Source organism: Symphalangus syndactylus, chromosome 11 (genome assembly GCF_028878055.3).
Source record: "Symphalangus syndactylus isolate Jambi chromosome 11, NHGRI_mSymSyn1-v2.1_pri, whole genome shotgun sequence".
NCBI classification, from domain to species: Eukaryota; Metazoa; Chordata; class Mammalia; order Primates; family Hylobatidae; genus Symphalangus; species Symphalangus syndactylus.
The window spans coordinates 66,094,017-66,120,732 of NC_072433.2; the positions used below are offsets into that span (position 1 = coordinate 66,094,017).

General features: G+C 41.0%; 1 protein-coding gene and 1 pseudogene across 3 annotated transcripts in view; both read right to left on the reverse strand.

The window, feature by feature from the left end:
- The window catches only part of LHFPL2 (LHFPL tetraspan subfamily member 2), a 160,877-nt gene that overhangs the window by 75,683 nt on the left and 58,478 nt on the right, over positions 1-26,716 (reverse strand). For 2 of the 3 annotated variants that reach the window (XM_063612166.1, XM_063612165.1), the window contains exon 2: positions 10,216-10,274. The gene's annotated coding sequence lies outside the window, so the exon portion shown is untranslated. Of the gene's footprint in view, positions 1-6,690; positions 6,797-10,215; positions 10,275-26,716 lie in introns of those variants that run through there. The other variant, XM_055299194.2, reaches the window with a different exon arrangement.
- LOC134731736 (high mobility group protein B1-like) overlaps positions 4,971-26,716 on the reverse strand; it is a 79,061-nt pseudogene continuing 57,315 nt past the window's right edge.

Here is a 26,716-nt window from a genome sequence, read left to right on the forward strand (position 1 = left end):
CAGACCCAAGGGCAGCCCCATCGTCAGGTATAGGAAAGATTTTCAGCAAATAAAACACTGCTGTGGCTTAATTCATGCTGAGGAAACTTTCCGTGTCACAGCCATAAGGAGCCTGACAGCCTCAGGAAGTGAACTGAGCTGTCTCAGATCTTGGGGAATTGTGTGTCATATGTGTTCTAAAAACGGATTGGATTTCAGGGGCCATTTCCAACTTCCATGGTATTAAATTTCCTTTTATTCTTCCCAGCACCATATTTCCAATAAGCCCTAAAAAACTTACCCCTGGGGAAGGATATTTTGCTATCTTAATAAAGTCTTCCAATCCTTAGGAGACAAATCATCATATTTTCATCTCAAAAATATTAATTTTACTCCCTTAAAGAATCTTATGAAAATATTTGTATTTCTTGCCTGAGTTCCCTGGGAGGTAAGCTGAAAAACTAGCTAATAAAGGATAATTCCAATGTAACCAAAAAAATACATATTGAAATATGGAAATAATTAAGGTCCCAAGAAAACATCAAGTCTTCAAATCAAAAGCCCTTGAACTAGAAAGTATTGTCCAGGGACTCACATGACTACTATACATTAGACAGTATTCTAGGCATGTTTTGCTTTAAACCAAGCAAGGAGGTAAAAACTTAATTTCTATAAATGGTAAATTAATAGGTGAGAATTCGCTCCACACAGAGAATTTAAAATAGATTCCACTAAAGTAGCATACTCTGCAAAATATCAACTTTCATTTGTTTTAGAGAAATCTAGTTTATCCATTGTGTAAGACTATTTCTAATTGGGAAAACAGACATTCACTCATTCTGGAAGTGAAGCCTGGACTAAGAAAGGAGGAACATGGAAGGACAGACAGGAATTCATAAAACCAATGGGATGTAGGCAGAGGGGGAAAGAAGGATTTCTGGTAGATGGGGTAAAAGGTCTTGCTACTGGGAGTGGGGACCCAAGCCACAGGGCCAGTCAAGAGAGAGGGGGAGTTTCACTTGGGGGCATGCTACATTAAAAATGTCAGTGGGACACCAGGGGAAGACCCCCAACAGGCAGCTGGCTGGATGGGTCTGCACCTAGAGGAGAGGGTCTGGCCTGCAAGTAGCAGCTGAAGCCACAGAGTGGGCTGGAAAAGCCAGAGGATGCAAAAAGGTAAGGGAGAAAAGGGGACCAAAGATGACCCAGAGACCTTGATGAAGGGGCAGGCAAAAGAAGTCAGCCAGGTAGACTGAGAAGAAACATCAGGAGAGGAGAAGCAGGTGAGAAGCACTTCATGGGGTCCATGAGCCAACATGTTCTGTTTCTTCTTCTTCTTCTTCTTCTTCTTCTGACAATAGAAGTTATACCTTGTCTGCCCTGAACAGGCAGAGTGGAATCAGAAGAACCAGGGCAGGATGAGGGTGACAATGAGGGGCTCATGAGGTGTGGGTGAGGTGGGACAGGGGCACCCACTGGGCAGAGCTAACTTTCCAGATGGGGGCAGTCACAACCAAGAAGCTGCATGAGAACTTTGAGCTGTGTTCCCTTTGGTACTTCCACACCTGACTTCCCCTCAAACGCAGGACACTTTTGTGTGAGTTAACAATTACAGAGCATACGATACATGTAAAATTATGCATTCCAATAAACTTTTCTAGGAAAATGGGCCAAGGTCATAAATGTCACTATTATCATAAATGAGAGTTTCACCTAAAGGAAAAACATGAACAAACAACTCAGAAAAGACAAACTTCAAACAGCTATTCTATTCAGGAAAACATTAGATGTGGTCAATAATAAAAACAGTAACAAAATGAGATGCCATTCTCACCTCACAAACTAGCAAAGACTTAAGAACTGATAACTCATTCCTGATTAGGGGGACATAAAACGGGCACTCTCTTATACTGCCAATGAGGGCCCAACTTTCCTGGAAATATTTTTTATAACTAAACAATAATATCTGTAAAAGGATATTCAAGGTTGATATTTAATGGTTTAAAAAATATCAGAAAACAACTCAAATGTCAAAATTAGAAAGCAGGTTAAAATGATTTAAGATATACATCATAAGACAGAATACTGAAGTTTTTTTAAAAAAGGAACTTATAATGACATGAGGAAATATTTATAATATTAAACAAAAAAGTAACAATATAAAGTTATATACAGAGTAAGAACTCAGTTATGTAAAGAAAAGAACGTACAAAAAGGGATACTCTTAGGAACTTGGACAGTAGATTAATAGTGGTGACCCCTAAGGGAACTGATTTTTTTCCCTGCATGCTTATACATTTCTGTATGAACTTGGGTGATTTTGATAACTGGGGGGACAGGTCACACATTAACAGCTTCTGGCAATCCTTTTCTTTTTATATATACTTTAAGTTCTAGGGTACATGTGCACAACGTGCAGGTTTGTTACATATGTATACCTGTGTCTGGCAATCCTAATCCAGCCATAATAATATATACGTAAGGGCTGTTGCTTGGCTTCAAGAGTATACCAGCGTTCAAGGTCACCACAGAAGACTGAATGTGACCTTTGGGCAGATGAAAAACCATCTTCGCTTTAAGATGTGCAGATGATGTAAATATGCAAGCATACAACACAGAATACCACAGCACTGAAAGAAAGGTATGGCTTCTAGGGGTTTGCCTCAATGACTTTCTCTGCAACCATCCTTTTACCAAAATGCCTGCCAGTTTCCATATGAATAGACTTAAATGTACCTGAAGTGGGACATAATGGAACAAAACTGGTGACCCTGACCTTGAATGAGGAGAAGTCCATGAAAGCACTTGACCACCACCCCACACTGTATCTTTCCAATCCACAGTCACTCCATGAATGCTAGGAGAAAAATGGATTGGACTTCAACTGAATCACAGATGTAGTCTGAGAATGAAACAAGGAGGGAGAATGTGGTGGCGAGGCAGCCAGAGGGGACCAGCTCTTTCAGACCAGTCACATTACATCCCTAACATGACCCTCAGTCACAGTTGCCTTCATTAAGTGAAAGAGATGTAAATTAACGACAGGAAGTGTCTACCTCCTAACACCACTTGGCCACAGTTATAGAACAATTTGGATCAAAATCAGGTACGTTTCCAAGTTCATCCGGACTTGCCAAGTAGCCTTAAGAGTTTTTCACAGATTGTTCTGGGATGGTAACATAAGGTGCAGAGATGAGGTCAACCCCATTTGTAGAGGCTGCCTGCTACCTTGGCTCTGTAACACGTGCCAAGTGGCTGGCCTGTGGCTCTGGGGATGCTGGTGCCAAGGGTGTCTGGAAGGACAGGACCATTGCATGACTAACGGTTCCACACAGCATCAGAGCATGAAAGAAAGCAAAGATTACAAAAACTTTATTGCAAGTTGAATTGAATTAATCCAAGAGAATAGAGATTAAATCAATATTTAATTCAGTAGAGGTCAGTTTCAGTTAGGGAGTCATGATGACGTTTCAAAGAGCAGACACGGTATTTCCGGGGGCAGCATCTCAGAACTTCAGGGATATGCTATTGCCTTCTTTAGTGGCAAGCAGGGTTTGCTGTGGTTTGGCATGGGAAATTATTTTAAATAAGAATACTAAATAAAAATGTATACAGCTATTACTTACCTATATTAACAAGCTTCATATAAAAGCATACATTCGTTATACAGGGATGACAAGGGGACACCCCTACACCATCCCAGTGTACGCTCATTCATCTGAGTTCAATTAGACCACCTTCCTTTCTAGGAGCAATTTTTAAAAGTGGATTGTTAAAATAAAAAACTTTCTCAGGAAGGATCAGGAGGATTCTTCATGCAGATGGAATGACAACAGGAGTACCAACTGGAACCAAATCTACCTGCTGGGAGATTTGCATATAGCCTTTTTCATGGACTTCCACTGATCACAACAAAACTATACATTTTTCTTTTCAGAGACAGGGTCTCGCTCTGTGGCCCAGGCTGGTCTCAAACTCCTGGGCTCAAGCAATCCTCCCACCTCAGCCTCCTGAATACTAGGATTACAGGTGCATGTCTGTGCCAGGCTTATACATTTATTAATGTGAGATCCAAAACATCCCTGTGGACTAATCTGATTGGATAGAGGACCAGAATTCTTTGTGCAATAATCCATCAGACAGAAGGCCAGAGTCTACCAGAAGATGGGCACTCCGGTCACATCAACACTGAGAAGAGTTCTTTTCCACCTAGGGAAAACATGCATTCTTCTTAAACCTCCAGGCTTCACCTCCTCTCCCCAAAGCAGATGACTTTTTTTCCCACTGCTCAAAAGAACTGAGCCACAACATAAGAATTATCTTAAGGCCTATTCCCTATACTTTCAGCTTACCTATGGTAGTGCACCTCCTGTGCCACAGAGAGCTGCCCTGTTCCTGTCCAAAGCTAACTCCATGGGCACCTGCCTCCATGAGGCTGTGTTTCGTCAGTCGGCTGCAGCCCTGCCCACCCTACTCTCCCAAACTTCCCTTTTAGTCCTCATCATTTCTTGCCAGTGATGCCTTCCTATCTGCTTTCCTGGCCTCTGGTCAGCTGCTCCAGTGGTGCCTTCTTAATGTTCAACTTTACTTTTTGGCTTCAAAGAAATTTTGTGGCTTCCCAAATTACATTATTTTGTGGCCATACTCCCAAATACTTACAAAGTGGATGTTATAGTTAAGCCCTCATTCAGTCTTCAATGTGACCAACATTTACTGAGCAAATATATGTATCAGGCACTGTGCTGGATAGTCTATAATGTCAGACATTGCACTGGGCAGCAAGGATATACTGCAAAACTCACACCTGTCCTTGTGAAGTTTGTAGTCCATCACTGTAAGCAACTTTTCATAGAAAGAGAATACCCCTGCTGGAGAGAAGCCCCAGAAGTCTTCTGTGGGATAGGACTAGCTAGAAGTCTCATCAGAAAAAAAACATACATTGTCAACATGCAAGTGACAAAATTAGAAAATGACAAAAAGAACTACATCCATTTTGTCTTCAATGCATTTAATTACTCTGATTTGTTTTGTTAAATCTCGAATATCACTGTCGATTTCTACTTTACCATTTTTCCCCTCCAGGGACCCTATATTTGGTCCAATTTACCATCAAGTAAAGGGAGAAGGTTGTTACACTTTCTCTTAATAAATGCTTCCTATTCCTATTGACTGCTTCCAAATTGATGGTATAAATGTATCCTATACTCTAATATTGGAATTTAAGAAGATCAGTATCATAACAATTAAACTATGCAAGGAAAAGCCATCTTTCTTCAGCTAAAGATGCTTCATAAAATTTGATAATGGTTTCTATTTAATATAGAAGCATTAATCCTGCTTAATTCCTAGATAGAGCTTTTAACTGTACCACCCATCTGCTCAGTCTGGAAAAATACAATGGGGATGTATTTGCTGTGGTTATTACACGAAAGAATACAGGCATCACAGACCGAGTACACACAATCGAAGAATTTTAACAAGAAAAGCAGCCAGTGTCTACTGGCACCAACTACACAGGAACAGAATGACAGAGGATAGCTATCCTCACCACCATCACCTCATAAGGGATGTGGCCTATCCTCAAACCCAGACAAGTATGATTCTGAATCAAACACTCTACCCACTGCCTCTCAGAATGCACATAAGTGCCACTAGGGCATCAATGTGAAACAAACATACTGACAACCTTACTTATATTATCTTCTCATGTTTCCTATACCTGCTGCTGAAAACTAAGCATCTAGCCAGCAATCATGCCCTTGGCAATATACCTCCATATTTCTGGTACCATGGTAACAAGACAGTGCTGAATCACTGTGGGTAATTAAAAGTCATTTTGTCTTAGATGACTGTTTCTAAACTGATCTCCCGGGGCATAGCAGTATGTGACACCAGGAACATGGTGCCTGCAACAAACGTCGAAGTCAACAATCATGAAGGAGGGGGATCATTTAGCTGAAAACACTGGTTTCATATCCTAGGGAGTGGCTGTGAGGGGAAGGCTCTGAGGGCTCCCCTTGACAGCTTCATGAGGCAGTGGAGGCCAAAGGACTGCAAGGAAAGTAAAAATAGACCTTGAGCTATATTACACAAGGGTTAGGTAACTTGTTTGCTATGCATTTTTTCTTTTTTTGCCCCCAATTTTGAATATTTAAAACATTTCTCAAACTTGTTAATTGGCAGACTATGAACAAAACCTTAAAAAAAGAAAAAGCCCACTTTAATAATCTTCAAAAACTAATAGGGAAAATAGTATTTTACTTGATAAATTAGAAACTATCCAATTTTATGATACTCTAGAACAGCACTGTGCAATAAAAATATTACTGTAAGCCATGTGTATTAATTAAAATTTTTAGTAGCAACATTAAAAAGCATAAACTAATTTTAATAAATTTCATATAACTCAAAATATCTAAAACATTATTTTGACATGTGATCAGCATAAAAATTATTAATGGAATTTTTACATTTCTTCTTTCTAATACTTAACACTTCAAAATCTTGTGTATTTTGCACTTGTTACACATTTCAATTAAGGCACAACATTTCCATCAGGAATAACTGATCTGGTTTAAAATTTATAAAATTTACAGTTGAAAAAGTAGAATCACATATGAAAGTTGTTCCAAACATACTTAAACATTTTCCAAAAACTGAATTGACTCTCAGTCCTAAATTTTAAAGAAAGTAGAAAGAAAATTTCAGTACCTCAGTCGCACTAGCCATATGTCAAGTGCTCAGCAGCCACACGGGGAGATGCTAACGGGGAGACTCTACCGTATCGGATGGTGCAGGTATAGCGCTTTCACTTTGCCCCTTCGGCTAGAATTCCCCTAGATGGGAAGAGACCTGTCCCCAGTTCACTTGTGAAGAGAACCCAGGAAGACCAATTCCCAGTGCTGCATTTGCCCATGAGGGAGTCCCACCTTGTGGGGTCATCCGCAGTTTATTCAGATCATCTTCCCTGGGCCAAACTTGCATAACATGATAAAAGGTAGCTCAACAAGACACGGTTCAAACATGAGGGGTTTTAAAACTGTGGATATTTTTTCATGTCTGATTCTCTACCTCCCTTCTTTTGTCTTAGTGAATTTACGAGCATGTTTACTGAGATTCATTAGGTGCTAGTTCTGTAGGCCCCAGTCTTCAAACAGTACATCATTTACTCTCAGAGAAATCAGGTGAGATAGGTGAGAACCAGACAGGGTGACAGTCATTTGTTCGAGGACATTCACCTAATTATAAGTGGTTAGAGCAGGGATTTAATCCCAGAGAGTCTGGATTATTAAAAAGCATGCCTAGTAGAGGCCCCTTATGCTAATCATCCACCCTAAATTCACACTTTTCAAAGCCTTCTCACAATTCTCATGGAATAGACAGGCAAAACTGAGCAGGTATTACCCCTTGCCATGTTGCCAGTGAGGCACAGGTGTTAAGAGATTCCCCCAAAGAGGCACAGCAAGAGCCTGGCAGAGCAACCCCTCAGACTCCACATCCTGTGCTCTTTCCACAATACCCAGTGCCAGGGAACAGGCAGAGGAATACCTGCTGTTTACTACATATCACACCCATCCCCATCTTTTTGTTGGTCAATCTTCCCATCACTTTGGGAATAAGGGATTATCCATGAGTAGAGATGAGAATTCCGCATGCTAATGAAAAGTGCCCTAGGTCACAGAGCCTGCTGGTACCACAGCTGGGGTCCCAATCCAGGTCTGTGTCCACAAAGACGGAACCTCTGCCAAGGACCACCTGACATCAAGGCTCGCCCCAGACTGCAACTGTGCTCTTCGCTCAAAAGAAACCTTCCACCAAGGTCATATAATGCGACCGACTACATAACAGAAAGCAAGATCACCAACATGGCGAAACCCAGTCTCTGCTAAAGATACAAAAATTAGCTGGGCATGGTGGCAGATGCCTGTAATCTCAGCTACTTGGGAGGCTGAGGCAGCAGAATTGCTTGAACTAGGGAGGCAGAGGCTGCAGTGAGCCAAGATCACATCACTGCACTCCAGCCTGAGCGACAGAGTGAGATTCCACCTCAAAAAAAAAAAGAAAGAAAGGAAGGAAGCAGGATCAGACTGCTCTACAATTCAGACACAATTAATTCAGAATGTCTGTTCTTGTGTTTGTCTGACTTGATAAAGTGTTATTGTATTTCTGTGGGATGAATTCACAACTTTAAAAAAAAAAAGACACAGAGAAGGCTGGTTTTATTAGGTTAAGTATTCAGAGGCGGGCATTTCAAGGCAACACACCACCTGGATCCTGAAGGCATTGGCAGAATGAAATTGGCTTTTCCCCAGAGCAGGATTAAACAGGCCAGTCTGGCAGTGACCAGGGTGACAACCCACAAAGTGGGGACTAAGCCATTACTGGGAAACACGTGAGAAGTGAAGGGCCTCTTCACTCGGGTTTTCACATGCAGCTCCTTAAATAACAGGTAAAATGAAAATCGCTCCTGTTTCCACTCAGGCAGACAGTGCCTGGGAGTAGAAATAAATGCCCCTCCCGAGCACAGGCCTGCCTCCAATGAGAATATCTACAGTTGTAGAACTCTATGAGCAAAAACCAGACCTCACTACCAACCCCAATGTCATCTAGCTGACGAGCATCTGAAATTTTGCATCTGAACAGCACATGGCAGTATTATTAGCCAAACTTTAAACAGGTTTATGAGTAACTGGTTCAGAAAATCACATGTAATAAGTTCCTTAATTTCAACATACAGGCAAAGGTATATATTTTTATTAATAACTTTTATTAATAGAAAATTAATTTCTCCCACCTCCACTAAATAAATATGGAGTAGATAAAGATTATCAGTTTGGGCTGACCGTGGTGACTCACGCCTGTAATCCTAGCACTTTGGGAGGCTGAGGTGGGCAGATCACTTGAGGTCAGGAGTTCAAGACCAGCCTGGCCAACATGGTGAAACCCCGTCTCTACTAAAAATACAAAAATTAGCCAGGTGTAGTGGTGCATGCCTGTAGTCCCAGCTACTCTACTCAGGAGGCTGAGCCAGGAGAATTGCTTGAACCCAGGAGGTGGAGGTTGCAGTGAGCCGAGATCACGCCACTGCACTCCAGCCTGGGTGATAGAGCCAGACTCCACTTCAAAAAAAAAAAAAAAAAAAAAAAGATTATCAGTTTGATAAGGTGCCAATGATTAGCCTGCTCAGGACACCACCTGTCTCAGGTCAGCCCTGGCATTCCTATAAGAAGGAATTCTACTCAAATAATTTCGTAACACACAAGTATTTACAATTCCCGTTTAACAACAACAACAAAAACCTCAAGCTTCCTAACCTAAGCAATAGAAGTTGTTAGAACAACTTAACATTTGAGGAGTCACCAGTTCATTTCATAACATAAGAGCAATTTTTCCTTCCCTAGAATCTGCAAGCTAAAAGACTTTTCTACAAATGAGACTGTATCTGTGAAAATGCTGTGTGCAAATCCCCTCAACATGGCAGACCCTCCTGAAAAGGGTGTCAGTCAGTCCCAAATCCATACCTTGAGCTGGCTTCTTTGGGCTGAGCCGAACCTCCAGTTTATAATAAGACCTGAGAGGACCTGGCTGAATAGGCCTCTCCCTTGGGAGAAGCAGGGCTGGATCAAAGTCTTTCGGGACAATTATTTGACTATGTACTGCCTGGATTTTCTTAAATGTGTATTGTACAAGATTACTCAACCTCTATTATCATCGTTATTTTCCAAAAGTGACCTTTATAAATTAGAACCTGTAGAATTAATCATAAATCCCCTATTAGTCAACTGTTTTTAACTTTTATTCCCACAATCCTTCCATATGAGATATCACTGAGTAATAAAATCAGGTATTTTTAATCGGCTATCTCTACTTTCTCTGAGAGAAATGATAAAAATGATGAAATGGTCCACAGAGAAGCTCGAAAGGAAAGACAAATTCAGCTATGCCTATTATAAATAGCTCTGAAACTTGGGTATGAATGGTGACAAACAAAGCATATCAGAATTGAAGTGTGGCAATTATAGCATTAAATTCAATATCATTTATGAAACTTCACAGGGTTGTTTATAACATTTATGTATGCTGATCCAAGTGATGTTTCTAGCCTTAAAAAAATTAGTGCTGACCACACAGGGTTCAAGTTTGAAACACTGCATCTTTTTCAAGAAGTTGCCATTCGCTGGAAAATTGTTTCCAAACAATCACCAACAATAAGGTCATCTGATTTCATTTACTTACCTATTTATATCTGTAGGAATGCTGGGAAGTCTTAATGAACAACCTCAGAAAAATGCCACCTGGAAAAACAAATTGAACAAAGAGTTAGATTTTAAAAACACACAAACACAAAGAAGACTTAGCATGCAATTTTATATCTCATTAAAATATCTGACGTTTCAAATATTGGTCCCCAGGCAGCACACAGTTCAACTTGCATTAGAACACGGCCACTCCCCACCAGGAACACCGACACACGAACACAGGGTCCAAACCACTGATGAACCAGAAAAAGTAAAAGGCCAGGGGGGAATGTCCAGCCTGTGAACATGTACCTAATCACATTCTTTCCTTTCCCCTCACAAGGGGACCAACTTAAAAATACAACTTGTGTCCTGGAGGACACTTTATGAATGACCATAAAAAGGCTCAAAAATCCAGAAACAAATTAAGAAATAAAATACAAAATTGTGACTGAAGAAACTATCCTAGCAGCACTTTATATCCTTTTCAGTTACGCTGGTTAATGTTCTAAAGCTAAATTCACAAAGATGTCAAGACTGGGAAAGTGGAAAAAGGGCCATTTTTAGAAAAACCCTAACATAGTAAAAAGAAAAGTTGAAAAGTAAGAACGTATTTAACAATTAGTTTATTTAGAAATCAAGGATTCCTTTTGGAGGTCTCAAAGTCTTTACAGAACCTTTAGAAAATTATAAGCCTACTAATACATTCACAAAACAGACAATCCTCAAATATCTCTTCAGCATTGCTTTGAAATATTAAACATAAATGGAACAAATTTCTAACATAAAATGTCACAATTGCCATTTGTTGAAAATCTATCATGTACCTGGGACTGTCATAGGAACATATTACAACCTTTCTACACAAAGATACCCATTAACAGATGGGGAAACTGATGTTAAAGAAGTAAAGAACCTTCCTCAATACCACAGGATCCAGGGTTTCCAAACACGCCTTTTTCCTCCTATCAGATAATCTTGCTCTTAAAAGAATCTCTTCCACTCTACAAAGCCTATTCATCACCTCCCCAGATAGAAACCACATATTCCTTAATGCAAACTCTAAAAGAAATTGGCTAGGAGATGACCAGCCAATTAGCTTTTTCTTTTTGCACAATTAAAAGTAATTTCTTCATTTAAAAATGATAAGGCTTACGTTATTTAGGACTACAAGGTAACATTGTATATGAGTAAATATTTAGGAAAAAAGCATTTTGAGTTCATGAGATATTAAAAATTTAATTGGGGTGTATAAATATGTATAATTCCGCATAAGGTAAACTAAGCAGAAAACATTCAGCAGCCTCAATTCCACTGATAAGCAAGAAAACAAGAAGTCCACATGCTTATTTTCTATAATCAAATTTTCAAATACAGCCATGGGCTAACAATCAAAATCTGTAATATCAAGCTATGAATGTCTACACTTACATGTAGGTAAGTAGCTTAATAACAGCAGCACCAGTGTTAATCCAAAGTGTACCTGAGGTTGAAAAGCCAACGGTGGCACAAAGGCTCCTCTATCTAAATATGTCATTTTAGTTTAGTAATAAACTTGAAGATACTGGACAACAGTCATTGGGTTTCACTTTTAATAAAAATATACAAAAGAATTCTGAATTCATAAAGTCCTTTGTTATAATAGTTAAGGAAACGATGACTTTTTTTTTTTTTTTTTTTTGAGACAGAGTCTCCCTCTGTCACCCAGGAAGTACAATGGCGCAATCTCGGCTCACTGCAACCTCCACCTCCTGGGTTCAAGCACTTCTCCTGCCTCAGCCTCTCGAGTAGCTGGGATTACAGGCATGTGCCACCACCCCCGGCTAATTTTTGTATTTTTAGTAGAGACGGGGTTTCAGCATGTTGGCCAGGCTGGTCTTGAACTCCTGACCTCAAGTGATCCACGCACGCCGGCCTCCCAAAGTGCTGGGATTACAAGTGTGAGCCACTGCGCCCGGCGGAACGATGACTTTTTAAAAATGGTTCTTTGTTAACTTAATTACTTGCTAAATTCTAAACATTTCCCACAATTTTATTTTACCCTTTAGGGGAAGTCATGATCAGTATTTTTATCTGGAAATGACTTCTGTGAAATATGCCACTAGGGTTATTATGAATGGGTCTGTTATAAGTGGAGTTCTTGATCAACATTTCCTTATTTCCAAAAGCTAAATGAGTCACAACAAAATGAGTCACTTTGACCTTGGTACTGTTCAAAATTCAAAGATAACATTTTTTAAAATCTCCTTTTTTTTACATATAAACCAAGCAAAGCTCTGGACAGTTAAGACAGTCAAGACCCTAACAGTAACAGAAAAGGCAGAATTGTATCCCAGTTCCCACCTAAAGCTTTCCAAATTCACACTGACAGTAAAAAGCATTTTCTAGAATCAATTAATTTGACCCAAAGCTTTGAAGATAAAAGGCATTTAGGAATAGGTTCTTAGTATCATGATTAAGCTTTTCTGACAAAGAAGTAATATCTTGTGAAACCACCAAAGTAATCAGGAAGATAAAAACATGACAGTTCTGTTCTGGGTTTGGTTAGTTTACAGGGTGTGATTTTCATTTTTTTTTAATATGCTATTTCAAAAATACAGTATACTAAAAATATTCTAAGTCACAGAGACTTCAAACATTCACCTAAAAAGTTAATATATCAGGACTGTCAGGCATTGTTCTATGTATTAGAACAGTGTCTTTATTTTTAGTTTTCATCTTGGCATCTGTTTTTTAGAAACATTGGTCTGTTATTACTTAAAGTTTATGAAGTAACGAGACCAATGTTTCTGAAAACCAATTTTTGTGAATTAACTCATTTGCTTTCACAAAACCCCTGAAGTAGCTACCAGTATTATCCCGTTTTAAAGATGAGGAAGCAAGCAAAAAGAAACTTAACCTTAACCAAAAGTTACATGGCTTGCAAGAGGTGGTGTTAATATTCAAATCCATATACATGATCACATTTTATCCTAACAACTATATAATGCAAGCAGGAGAGAAAATTTTGGCCTCATTTTAACTATGAGGGAAACAAATTCCTGAGGAAGAAGGGCTGGCTTCCTCAAAGGCACGCAGCTAGTCAGGGGTCAAAACTGCTAGGGGCACCTACTGCTAAGGCTGTACTGCTTTTTCATTTGCTAATTTTTGTCTTGGATTCTATAAATCAACGTGCAAAACTCAGTGTAAAGAGTGTGGGTCGTCTGATCACTGAGAAGACACTTCAGGATCCTCTCATGGGATGTGCTGACGATAAGAACATCAATTAGAGCACATACAAAGGTATTCTCACACTGCCAGGTCACCTTTTTTTCATTTTCCTAAATGCAAATATGGGTTTTTATTCACTTATTGGTTGTTAAACACATGGGTTCATGTAAATATTGGTCTTTATCTGTATATATGTATATTATTAGTCTGCTTGGCCACTTACAGTCCAATCAAAGTAGGCACTGTTTATTCCAACAAACATTCTAAATAAAATTAAAACTACTGTGTTTTTGTATATTAAGGAGTTAAAAAGTCTTCACTTCCCATTCATCTCCATTTGGGCTGCATGCCCTTCTGTTACACTTCCGGATGTCAGGAGAAACAATAGCTGCCTTTAGTGCCACACAGAGAACACGGCCCCCACGTGATGGGCACCAGCACTTATTTATTGAATTGAATTGCCAAAAACAGGAAGCAGAGTTGTAAGACCCCTTTCTCAGTTACACATTGCTAAGACGTGAAGTGCACTGATTTGAATTGCTTCATGTTACTCTGTAAAACTAGAACAAAGGAGTGAAAATTACCTTGGAAATGACAGGGGTGAATTTCAGCTGAATGAAGAAAGAACTTTGTAATAAACAGAGTTGCCCTGAGATGGTCCAGGTTGCCTCTGGGGTGGGTTAAGAAACAGCAGATCAGGACCACAGAGGCCACAGAGGGGGAAAGTCTCAGCAATTGTCCTCTCACAATCCTTCCCTGAGACCTGAGGTCTATGCCCATCCACGGCAAGAATGGGAGCTTCATGGCAGAGCACTGTGTATCACAGGACACTCTGCAATTCATTTTCTCATTTTATAGGCACTATTACTAAAAGGGGGCTGGAGTGTGGGTGGGGAGAGACATCTTTACTATCCCCATTTTATAAACCAGGAATTTGAGCCATTTAAGCTAAATCACACCATTAGTAAATGCTAGAATACTGGCTTGAATCTAGGACTTCTGATCCCCCAGGCAGGCCAGTGTATTTCCAGCTAGGCAATACTGCAACAACCAACATAAGATGCCCGCCACCATCATTCTTATTAAGTATCATCTCCCCATATTAAGAACAGGGGCAAGGATGGGCCCCAAAGACTTGAAGCACCGAGACAAATACCAAAGCAAGATTAGCTAAAACAAAAATACAGTAAGAGCTCTGCTACTCTCACAAAACCATCCCTTCTACCTGACTAGGAAGAGCTCATTATATTTTCAGTAGACACACTCTCTAAGGCTCTATTTACATGAGTCAACTAAAGCAATAATTGTCCAAATCCTACTTTACTGTGCCCTACTGATACAACAAATGCTCGGGGAAGTCTGTCCACATTTTAAGGGGAGTCTGTGGCCGCATACTATGCACAAAGAGCACTCCCCATTTCTGCAGCCAAAGCATTAATCGTTGCTCCAGAACTAGGCTGGTGGTAACTTTTTGTTAAAGCCTGAAATGCATTCTCTGACAACAGGTCCAGGACAACCTCACAATTGTGTCTGACAACGGGAGTTTAACAGAACTGGGTCAGCCACTGAAGGATTGCTGAACCTTGCAAGATTTTCAAGGAAAGACATGAGAGTGTCGAGTTTCATGAACCATCTACCAAGCACAGAGAGTGGCAGCTTGCCAAAGGCTGGACTGTGTTAAACGCATGTGAGATGCTGAGAACCTGAACCCCAACAATGCCGGCCCTGCCACTCAACCACAGTGGTGAAAGACTGAGGTTCAAGTTTCCAAAGACCTCACGGACTCTAAGCCAAACGTTGCTAATCAGGAAAAGTTCCTTCTTCTCTTAAGGAAGGAGAAACTGCTTGATTCAAACATTATCCCATCAACGTGAAGCTGTTAGAGAGTATGTTTTTAAATATCTAGGTACAACAGAATAGCCTATAACATGCCAGCCACAAGTCATATTCAATTATATTGCTTTTTAACATGCCAGGTGTGCACATCAAAACACTGCTATTGTTATTCCCACAATGCTAGGACCATGTTCATTCACATAATTCTTACCTTTTGCCCAATATTTAGTTATAAATCTATGGGACAAGGTCCTTGAGAACAAAATTAATTCTAGCTTACTCCTTTCAGTATCTCTTGCACTCAACACAGGGCATGACATAGAGCAGACAATTCATAAATGTTTACTGAATAAACAAAAGGATCATTGTCCTATGAACATTCCCTACAGATAGTCTTTAGAAAAGTCAGGCTATGTAGAAGAAAGAAATACTGGGTTAACGAGAGTGGAGAAAATCATCAGGCAAACATGACAGCAGGAATTCCAGCATGAAAAGGAAGCGCAGGAGGCAAGGAGGAATCACAGGCAGCAATGGAGCACAGAGTAGCAGTGACGCTGTCCAAGGCAGGGGGGATCCTCCAGTGGGTGTGTTTCCAAAACACCAGTGTCTGGACCCACCTCTGTGAACTCCTTCTATTGTAGAATAGCCCTAGACTATGAGTGATGAAGGAGAGCGACAGGGGAGCAAGTGTGTATAGGCAATTCTGAGAAACCCTCCTCCAGATGACAATTACTCAATCGTCTTGCTTTTAACATTGAAAATATATATATATATTTTTCAATGAATATATATATTTTCAATGAATATATATATTTTTTCAATGAATATATATATTCAATTTTCAATCGAATATATATATTCAATATATATATACACACACACATATATGATCATTTTGCAAGACAGAAACTACTGTGAATAGTGTTGAGCACGAGCAATGTGCAAACCTCATCAAATATCCTACTTGTTCCAGAATAGGTTATTTAAGATCCACAGACACAGGGCATTACAGGCAGACAGGTGAGTGCAGCACACTTGGGGAACAGGCCAGGCAAACAGGTGGCCGCAGTGAATAACTTGGGCTGTAAGTGCTGACAAGCACTTTCTCTGCCTGACAGTTCTTAGTGGTCTGCATTCCAAATCTAGGCATAAGCTTTAAGTAATAACAGACCAATGTTTCTGAAAAGCAGATGCCAAGATTAAAACTAGAAGACAAGACACAGAGTAAGGGAGATGTAGGGAAGGAACACTCTCATGGAGGCATCTAGAAAGAGAAGGTGGAAAAGCCTCCGGTTCCTTCTCGCATCTTTCCTTTTCCGAAGGCAGCACTCAAAATCAGGTAAATGGAAATTGTCCTCTTAAAACACACCCGTCCCCAGCTCATCTGTCCTGAAGTTTGCTGCACACTGCCCATCACAGGTCATGGTGTTGTGCTCCTCTCCTTTTTTGGCCTGTGTGGACCCTGAACTCGATGCTGCATTCTGCAAACCTCAGATTTGAGGCCCAGGGCATCTGCCTCTGTAACTATTTTGCCTCTATATCCTTCCCAACTCCACGCGTGAAACTCTGCTGAAGACCCAACTTCAGTGTCATCTTCCAAGCAGCCTTCTCTGAACCCACCCTCAGCTCTGCCCTCTCTATGCTGCCCTTCTCTGAGCTCATGCAGCTCAGAGAGTGGTAGGGGCCACATCCACCATACTAATAATTGTTCGCCTGTCTAACTCCCTGTTTCAAGTCCATCCACTCATCTCATGACTCACATTTACAAACTGTGGCTTGAGGTGACACCCAAAAATGACCAAAACAGTTCTTGACTGGGAAGGACTAACAGAGGGTGAAGCAGGCCCCCCAAAATCACAGATATTCAAACTCATCCCTTGCTTCATTCAAATCTCCATGCAAACATTACCTCCTTCCCTGACCACCCTCACTAAAAGTGCAACACACCCCTCTGTGCCTCCAGCACTGCCTGTCCACAGCTCTCACCACTGCCTGGCACCCATCATATGGATGGATAAGGTGGATACACAGAGACAGAAATGTCTAGCTAGGTAAGTACAGAAATAGATCTCAATTTTTCAGTCAGTTGTCTATCCACTAGGATGTAAGCTCCCTGAAGACAAGGCTTTTAATCAGTTTTGGTCTGTGATATATAGATCCCTAACACCAGTACTAGTGCCTGAAAAATAACGCACTCTCTCAGTAAATATCAGTTGATGAATACACGCGTGGGCAAATGATAATGTCTTGACCAAATGCTGGGGGAAAAGGAGATCAGATGAGATAGAAAGGACATTTTGCTCTGTTGAAGCTTTTAAGGTTTGAAGTACCTCGCTGGGCAAACAGGTGGGGGGATTCCAGTAGCGCAGGCAATATAGTTTGGAAAATTGCCAACATATAGGAGGTGACTGAAGTCATAGATAAGAGTGAGATTACCCCTAGAAAAGCAGGTGAAGTAAGTAAGGAAAGAGCTGGATACTATATAGTAAAAAGAAAAAATAGCATCTACCTCAGAGGGATGTATGTATTAAAGGAGTTAGTGCATATGAAATATCTGAGCTATCTCTTCAAGGCTCAGCCAAATAATTCTACAAAGTACACCATATATATATGTATATATACATATGTATGTATGTGTATGTATATATATATATATATATATATATATATATATATATATACACTAACTAAATATATGAGGACATTGTAAGACTGCAAAAGACCACTTTCACTGACAAATGACAAGTATTTGGGCACAGCATGGACCTAAAAATTGAACATCTACACCAGGCTGTGTTTTTCTTTTGTAGGGCTAGGAGTTACTCAAGAGTTGTTCAGAGTTTAACAGATACTCTGTTTAACAGATATGGAGTTTAATAGATACTCCTGCATTATCTACAGCAGCAGTCCACAACCTTTTTGCCACCAGGGACCTGTTTCCTAGAATACAATTTTTCTATGGGCAGTGGGTAAGGGAGAGATGGTTTCGGGATGAAACTGTTCCACCTTAGATCATCAGGCATTAGATTCTCATAAGGAGCATGCAACTTAGATTCCTCGCACGCACAGTTCACAATAGGGTTTGTGCTCCTATGAGAATCTAATGCTGCTGCTGAGCTGACAGGAGGTGGAGCTCAGGCCATCATGTTCGCTCACCCGGTCCTGCTGTGCAACTTGGGTCCCAAAAAGGCTTGGGCACCCAAGACCTACAGTGTGAAATAACACTGCATTGCTTCTTATTATCTAGTGGGGAAGAGAAAACAGGCAGGAACTCAATTTCCTGGAATGGGGCATACAAGGAAAAAACTCATTTCTACAAGATCCATGAACAGAATTGTCTACCATGGTGGGTGCAAGCACTATAGTGACAGCCTTAAACCCAATCCACGAGGAGAAAAACTTCTTGGCACAGACTAAAAAGTAGTGACAAATGTGGCATTTGAGCTAAACTGAAAGGATAACTTAAATGTAAAGGTCCAATTTTAAGACAGAAAAAAATACTGGTTGGCTTAGGTGGTTAGCTTTTAAGTTTGCAACTAACTATAGTTTAGCTAAAAATAATCACCCCAAGTGAATGGCAGGGAAACAAGCGTTACTACGGCTGCCCCACTTAGAAGAGTCGGTCAGGGAAGTTGAGGCCAACACACTCAACTGCTGAAACAGCAGGGAAGGGCATGTTGGAGGTATCTCTGCAGAGGGGGTCTCTCAACAGAGGGACCTGTAAGTTTCACTGGTTAGGGCAGAGGAGGAAGTGAGCAGAGCTCCTGCACAGCCTGTCTCTGCTTTTATCTTTTTTTCCCCCATGTTAGAATTTGACTTAAAATTTTGAAGAAAGCACTCACTATTGAAACAAACACTTTGGAAGCCACTGCCCTGGACCCAAATAATTCTGGGGGAAAAATAAATCACAAGTTTTAAAATTCTAATTTTTATGTCCATTTTTAAATTGATTCAAGATTATCTTGATGGCTACCATGGGGGCAGGTTTGTGCAGAGATTAAGAAGTGTGGAAGTTTCAGTGAGATACCACCTCACACCAGTTAGAATGGCCATCATTAAAAAATCAGGAAACAACAGGTGCTGGAGAGGATGTGGAGAAATAGGAACACTTTTACACTGTTGGTGGGACTGTAAACTAGTTCAACCATTGTGGAAGTCAGTGTGGCTATTCCTCAGGGATCTAGAACTAGAAATACCATTTGACCCAGCCATCCCATTACTGGGTATATACCCAAAGGACTATAAATCATGCTGCTATAAAGACACATGCACACGTATGTTTATTGCGGCACTATTCACAATAGCAAAGAGTTGGAACCAACCCAAATGTCCAACAACGATACGCTGGATTAAGAAAATGTGGCACATATACACCATGGAATACTATGCAGCCATAAAAAATGATGAGTTCATGTCCTTTGTAGGGACATGGATGAAACTGGAAAACATCATTCTCATTAAACTATCGCAAGGACAAAAAACCAAACACCGCATGTTCTCACTCATAGGTGGGAACTGAACAATGAGAACTCATGGACACAGGAAGGGGAACATCACACTCCGGGGACTGTTGTGGGGTGGGGGGAGTGGGGAGGGACAGCATTAGGAGATACACCTAATGCTAAATGACGAGTTAATGGGTGCAGGAAATCAACATGGCACATGGATACATATGTAACAAACCTGCACATTGTGCACATGTACCCTAAAACCTAAAGTATAATAATAATAATAATAAAAAGAAGTGTGGAAGTTTTAGAATTCTGTAATGTTTGAATTTTGTATAATAGAAATGAACACTTTTCTCATCAAAAGTGCCTAACAAGATCGTTTACTTCAAACTACTTGTCTTTCCTATATTTTGTAGGAAACAAATTATAACTAAATCCAGTAGATGCAAATACCCAAAACAGAAGCAAATTTCTCTTTTAATGCCAGCTCTTCTCCCAATTCCCAAAGAGGAGGAGAGCACGCTCACGACGAGAACTATGAAGCATTATTTACATAATGTCTGTTCTAACTTAGAGGAGGAAGTTTTGTCTTCAGACTGAAGAGGCCCACTAACAGTGGGCGTGAAGATACTGGTCCGTGGGGAGTATTTCACATTTCCCTTTAGCTGTTAAAGACGTGGGGAGGGTGCCCTCTGTACACCAGGCCCAGCCCTCCGGCAGCAGGGCAAAGGCTCGGCTTGGCCCCAGGAGGAGAGGCTGAGTTGGGATATCCTTCCATGCCCTCTAACCCTTCCCTGTGACCCATGGCACACATGTGAGAGCCAGTTGGTCGGGGTTAAAAGTATAGTCTGGCCAGAGGGCCCGGCCCAGCTAACTGGCCCACATAGCAACTGAACCCTGACCCCGGCTTCACCATCTCCATTCTCTAACCAAATGTGTTAATTGGCTGCAGATTCTTGAACTATGTCTCAGATGCATTTCCCAACTAACAATGACAAAAAAGTGATGGGACATAATTTTGTCTAGTAAGCGAAAACGGTTTTAACTAAACCACTGCTGATCAGCAAATTCAACAATCAGTGGTAAACAACCACCTACAATTGATTGAAGTCCTTTTCCCCACAAGATTCTTCTGTGCTAACGGGTTGCAGATGCCTCGCTGAAACCTTCAGAAACACTGTCCTCAGAGGCAATTCTGCTGATGCATGTTTTGGTTCCTGAGCTTTCACTTACATGAAGTGAAGGCTATTCATGCTAAAGCAGGGTGATTCTTCCTCTCTCCAGAACTGTTCTTGCTGTGCATCACCGAACACCTCACCACCTCAGTCTCTCTGCGTGACTCAGAACTGCTGGCTGTCAGGGCAGGAAGGACCTCAGAGAGACTCTGGCCCAAAGTCATCATTTCATAAAACAATCCAGAGACAAAGTGACAAACGGTCTTGGTGGCAGAGCTAGGGACCGCTAAACAGACACTGCCTCCTAATCCTGTGTTCTTGCCAGTGGATTCTAGAACAGGCTGCTCAGAATCTGCTGTGCCTCAGGGACCAAGTGGCAAGAGGGAGGCTGCAGGCAACCCCCCCAGGGCAGTAGCTCTTGATCTGTTTCCTATATTAGGGCTAAACACAAGATTTCATTTGAAAGAAGGGGCTCCGCTGTAAATAAACAAACACCTTGAAAACCACTACATGGAGGACCGGGCACGGTGGCCCTCCCATGTAATCCCAGCACTTTGGGAGGCCGAGGCGGGCGGATCACAAGGTCAGGAGATCAAGACCATCCTGGCTAATATGGTGAAACCCTGTCTCTACTAAAAATACAAAAAATTAGCCGAGTGTAGTGGCACGTGCCTGTTGTCCCAGCTACTCGGGAGGCTGAGGCAGGAGAATCGCTTGAACCTCGGAGGCGGAAGTTGCAGTGAGCCAAGATTGCGCCACTACACTCCAGCCTGGTGACAGAGCGAGACTCCGTCACAAAAAAAAGAAAAAAAGAAAACCACCACATGACAAAACTAACTCCACAAAATGTTAAAAGAGAGAAATAACTAAAAACATAGGTTTTATTTTAATGAATGTGTCTTTTTTTAATGGAACAAGCAAAGAAAACAGCACTAAAACACAATGCTATAGCTTAGAGTTCTCTCCTTTATTCTTCCCAGACCAGGAAAATAGCACACATGCTACAAAAGACAAAGAGAAAAAAACAAAGGGAAGATAGTGTAATTTAGTTTCTAGGTCTCTGGAAAAGTCTTCATCCTGCACAGACTGGACAATTTCAATAAGTGGAGTTGCAGAGGACATTTAATCTTCTAATTTAAATTTGTAAAACTTTCTTTTTGGAGACAGGGTCTTGCTCTGTCGCCCATGCTGCAGGGCAGTGGCCTGGTGCAATCTTACAGGCATGAGCCACCGTGCCCAGCCAAAATATGTTAAGATAAATCTTTACTCAAAAAAGAATGAAAGAAATTAGAGTCTTCATAAATTGCCCATGAAAAAGTAAATAAATACGTAAAGGTAAGTCCCCCAATTTTACCTTTTGCTCTCCTGTCCGCTGAGCACCTTTAACACCCTTAAATTTCCCCCATTCCTAAAAAAACAAGTCCTCCGCACAGGTGCTCACGAACCATGAGCTGTGTCTCTTTAAGGGCAGTGGAGGGAGGGAAACTGGTTTGCCACTATGTGCTAGGCGTCTGAACTGGATGCAATTTGCAGAAGAGAGGGCTCCAGGGACACTGGAAATTCAACAAGTCACCAAGAACTATGTTCACTGTGGTTTGACATTCCACAAATAACCTTTTCTTTGATTTTTCAATTCTTTGTCATTCTAGGCTCCTACTGGAGCCAGATGAATTTAAAATCTTACTTCTGACAATCTTTTTTTGTTTGTTTGTTTCTTAACTTTTACTTTAGGTTCAGGGGTACGTAGGCAGATTTGTTATATAGATACCAACAGTCTTCTTAACTTTTTAAAGTGAAATAGCTTCCAGTGACATTGAACCAAGCAATCTTTTAGCATTTTATAGATCATTTAAAGCCAGCAAACTTGATCATTGGCAATGCAATAGTTCTTTACAGGAAGCACCCACAAGCTAAGTGCAGTTCTTTAGAGATTTTGTTAATATGTTCAGTCCAGTCAACTCTGTCTATGCCTAGTGTCCTCTCAGTGCCATCCTCTGAAAAGATCAAATGTTTTCTAAAAGGATAACCCCTCTTACTTCCTCCCTCCCACTCATTCCTAAATTTCCACAAGCAACAATGTCATACAATGCAAATGAGAGACGCAGGCCTTCCAGGCATAGGGAAGTCAAAACATTTTAAGAAGTCACAGGATAAGGTAACAAAGGACTGATCATCTTGATGCCCTAACTGTATACGAATATCAACATGAGTTGTTTCATAAACTTGGAACACTGCAAGAGGCCATCTTAGCCTCCAGACTTACCTAAGTGACCTAATTTTTATGTTCTACTTCTGAGGATCTCCAGGACCGAAATTCCACAATCTCCCATTGGTATCTTGACTTGTGATTTAATTTCCTTCAGAGTCAAAGGGGGCTGTTTCTCTCAACATTTTTTTTAAGTTAAATAAGAGCTCAACTCATATAAAAGGTGTCATTTAAACGCTGAAACTGGCAACTGGAACAACACAAAAGTGAACAACCAAGAACTAGGCTATCTGCCGTACACGGGTCCATTTGCCTGGCTCACTACAGACATTCATACTGCACTCTCCCCAAGCTGAGTCCATTCAAGACTCAAGCTCACAGCCTTAAGAAATGACTCCACAGCTCCTAAAAGGAGAGTAGCTTACATGCAATGAAGAAATATTTCCTAGTCACTGGGGAAAATCTTTCCCAGGCCTTCCACACTTTCTAAATGAGAAAAAGACAATTTTGTTTTTCTGATGTCCTTTGAGCTTTTTTTTTTAGACTCCCCTAAGCAATATCATATTCAGTTTTCTTAAATTTTTCTTAAAAGTGAACTTTCCACTGAGCTACACTCCTTGAAACAAGTCTTCCAGAGATTTTTGCCCTTGGCCTCCTGGAATTTTTCAATGAAACTCGAAAGAGATGTTTACCTGACCCCAAATGTTATCCTAATGAAAACTCTGTTTTTAATTCTTTGAACTCTTCTCTTTCTCTTTCCTTGTCATGCCCTCTGGGAAAGAAAGACAAGTACAGATGTTGGCTTGATCTCAACTGGCAAACACCAGGATAAATGAGTTCTAATTATTTCTTAGGAACTTGGACAGAATCACAAAGGTATTAATTATGCTCCCTCTTCTGGCATGGTCCTCTGTACTTCACTTGCTTAGAGGATCAATGTAAAGAGAGGAAATGCCAGCACATTATCCTTTTGACAAAAACAAGATGCTCATCACAGGAAGAATAAAAGGAGTATTACAGGATTTTCAAAAGCAATGAGGGAGCTGAAAGAACTATAACCTCAGGGGCAGGGAAAAGGAGGAGTGAGAACCATTTTTTGCCAATTAAAGAATCTAAATGAGGCTGGGTCCAGGCTCTCTCTCGCAGGGGGATTTTGGGGAGTTTTGGAACTGGGAAACTACGGTTCTGGTACAGAGGTTTTGGCAATTCCATTTCAAATAATCATATTTACCCCTGTTTAGGAAGGGCGTAGGCTGTTTCTCTTGCATATGTGCACGCGCGCGCGCGCGCGCACACACACACACACACACACACACACACACAGAGCCAGGGCTTCTTATCTCAAGAGAGCCTCTGCCTAGAGACATGTACTTTACCAATAAATCAATGGGTGAAATGAATGACTTTACTTCGCTGTCAGTTTTCTCTGGGAAATGTCTTCCAGGAATCATCTATGTACAAGGTTTTTGACACCATTCCACTCTGCTCCATCTCTAACTCTAGGTTCTCAGTAGAATGCTTGTTCCCAGCTACCTGTCCTGTAACAAAGTACAATGGTCACGTGATCTATCAACAACGTAGGTGAGCAACGTGGGGGCTCAGAGACGCCAGCCAAGTCTTGCTCCCTGCTCCTAGAAGTTACAATCCAGTGGCAGAGAGTGCATCTATTCACCAAGAGCTGTGGTTGAAGCAGGCCCTTCTGGGTAGGTACATTCGGTCTAACAGGGATTATTAACTTGAACCCAATACGAAGGGGTAGGTTATTTCCTCCACCTTTTAGAATCTGACTCTGCAAAAGAAACAGATAAAAATTGTCCAGGCAAATGGACCCGTGTACGGCAGATAGCCTAGTTCTTGGTTGTTCACTTTTGTGTTGTTCCAGTTGCCAGTTTCAGCATTTAAATGACACCTTTTATATGAGTTGAGCTCTTACTTAACTTAAAAAAAATGTTGAGAGAAACAGCCCCCTTTGACTCTGAAGAAAATTAAATCACAAGTCAAGGGCAAAATTAAATCACAAGTGAGGGCAAAAAAACCCTCACATGACCTATAATAAGGTGACCCAAGTTTAGTGATTTTGCTATTGTTAAAGTCTGGCCATTTCTCTATACTGGGAGTGGAGAGGGAGGGGGAGCAGGAGAGGGTGGAGGAGGAAGAGGAGGAGGAAGAGGATTTTCTGTTACTGCTAAGATTCTTAGTGCTCTCAAGGTTTTAGCTGAGAGCACTAAACCTCCTCCTCCTCCTCCTCATCATCATCATCACCATCATCATGTATTGACTGAGCCCTGGCTATATGCCAGGCACTGTGCTAGGCAATAGCATTTGTCTTCATGGAAAACTCACGACAATTTTATGAGATAGGCTATTAACCCCATTTTACAGATGGGGAGACTGGGTTGGGGTTGGGGTTGGGGTTGGGGTTGGGGATGGGGATGGGATGCATAAAGGAGCCTGCCCAAGGTCCTGCCACTAACAAGCAACAGAAGCCGTTCATGTACTACCTTCCAGTGGCCTAAAAGGTCATGGAACATCAGAGCTTAATGTGGAAGGAGTAATAAGGTCATTTTTTAAATACATGGTTCACCTCTCTAAAGGGCTTGAGGATGAGGAATAGCACCAACCCTGAAGTTCAAATTCTTGGGTTTAAGTAGCAGCTTCATCATGCGCCATTTGGAAATGTAATGAACTAATCACGAGACACTGCTTAGCAGAGCCCAGCTCCCAGGGGTGGTAGCTGTTCACTTTCCTCTCTCTTCCCTCAGGCAAGTTACTCAAACCTCAAAGAACTTTTTTCCTCATCTCAAACACGGGAGTCAACAACATGCACCTCACCAGGCAGCAGTGAGGATTACGTGAGATGATTTCACAGTGATCAAACAGGACACACGTACTGACTGTTGCCATTCTTTCATGCTATCCCATTTGATTTTCATGTTGTGTCATTTGCAGAGGAATGCTATCCCATCTGGCTTTCCAGAAGACTGGGTAGAATATAGGAACAGTCATGTCCTCATTTCATAACTGCAGTAAGTGAAGCCCAGGCGCACTGAGTCATCACACAGCTGGTATACCACAGGCCCCTTATCCTCGGCTTCCTCTGCCCTTTGTCTCAGGCACACAAAACCTCAACACTCTCAGGCAACAGAGTCTGTAACGAAGACCACCACTTGGCATGGTTTCAGTGTCCTGACAGTGATTCTGCGCGAGGTTGGCACACACTCCTGCTCCACCCACTCGGGAAGGAGATTCCACATTCAAATAAAACAACAGCAAAAACTTCCAGGTTTTTATAGGAGAAAAAAAAAGTCAATCCCTAAATTATGCCCCACTATTCAACTTTGGCTCCTTTGTTTATTAATATAGTATAAGTTATATTTTCTAGCAATTATTATTTGAAAAGTTCTAGAAAGGAGCATTTCCACACAACAAAAACTAGAATATTCTTTTTATATATACCAACACTTGGAATAGTCTTTTTAATTCTTTTTGCTGCCTAATGAATACTTATTGGATTTTTAAACTCAGTAAGCTACTTCTTTATTTGAGGTGTGGAGAAACTCAGTAGCTGCTGCTTCAGTAACATGCAACTGTTAAATTATTACAACTACTTCTATCCCTTCC